Below are 1,409 nucleotides of genomic sequence, written 5' to 3'. Positions count from 1 at the left end.
TCCGAATATCCACGGTGACGGCGCGTGCATGACAAACTCCGCCTCGCGCCACCCGCGCGCTTCCCGCCCACTTCATCAACATCCTCATCTCCTCAGGAGCCGTTCAGCGCTCAACTAACACGGTTTGCGGATTTTATTTGTCTAATGTGCCCCACACTATAGAAGCCTTTTCGAATAATAATGCGAACGACCTTTTTAGTAATATTAAAGAAACAAACGCGCGTTAAATATACTCAAGACCATTGCTGTCGTTACAAAACATTTCATTAAGTTCCACAGTATGATTAGCATATACATAAGCTAGCCACAACTTACAAATACTTATAAAATGCAAACAAAACGTGAAGAAATACCATAATAGGTAGCCTAATAGCCTAAATGAGAAATTACAAAAAATAGTCATCAAACACTCACCAGATTACCTGACCAACCAAGAAGTTGAAGTTGAATATGGAAATGTACCAGAAATAACCATTTGTGTTGATGAACATGGTAATTTATGACAATACTGAATTTCTATGGACATTTTATGCATGAAGATGATAATAATTCAGTCATTTACATGTCAAAGTACCCATGACATCAAGTATTGTAGTGCCTCTGGTTTGATCAGGGCAAATAATACGAGAATAAATTAGCATTTATATCAGATATTTGACAAGAATATATTGTGTCGACTGACCTGGGCTGTGTTTCTCAAAAGCATCTTGAGCTAAGTAAGTTTGGGTATGTCATTTATGCCCCACTTGCCAAAATGGGGGTTGCATGAAATAGAGTTTAATCGTAGAGACCAATGGTGGCTTACGATGGCTTACAATGCTTTTGAAAACCGCAGCCTTGAAATACTCGGAAAGGGCTGTTGCACACCATGCAGTGGGAAGTCTGTAATGGCAGGACTGGAGGAGATAACTTAAGTATGATGGAAATACCTATGTCAGATCTGTTATCTTAACTATAAGTGTAATGTCTTTTCAGCACTGCGCTTGAGATGAGAGCCAGGTGGTGGTTTGCATGAAACCATGGTCTGAGAATGCAGTAAAATGGTGTTACAGTATGTGGTGCAAACCATTGCCATAAAGACAAGAAACCCCTTGAGGAAAAGCTGCTATAGGCTAATCGTGGTTTAACTCCAGGGAGGAAAACTACAGGGATGAACTGCCTTAGGAGAACAGCTTTAATCAAATGTACCTTAAAATATACTGTCTGATCCGATTTTACACTTTTCAAAGCACTTATATGATAGTGATACCTCATTTGTCCCACTGAGGGAAATTTGGGCGTACATATGAAGCTAAGAAGTCAAGGGATTAATAACAATCACACAGTCATGTCTTGTAACAGTCAAATTTGTAGCCGAAGTAACAAAAGAGTATTTGGGGATTTGAACAAGCCCTAATTTGTGCTAAAAA

This window comes from Scardinius erythrophthalmus, assembly GCF_964197995.2.
Source record: "Scardinius erythrophthalmus genome assembly, chromosome: 14".
Classification (NCBI taxonomy): Eukaryota; Metazoa; Chordata; class Actinopteri; order Cypriniformes; family Leuciscidae; genus Scardinius; species Scardinius erythrophthalmus.
The sequence above is the reverse complement of the archived record's forward strand: the minus strand, read 5'-3'. Positions refer to the sequence as shown.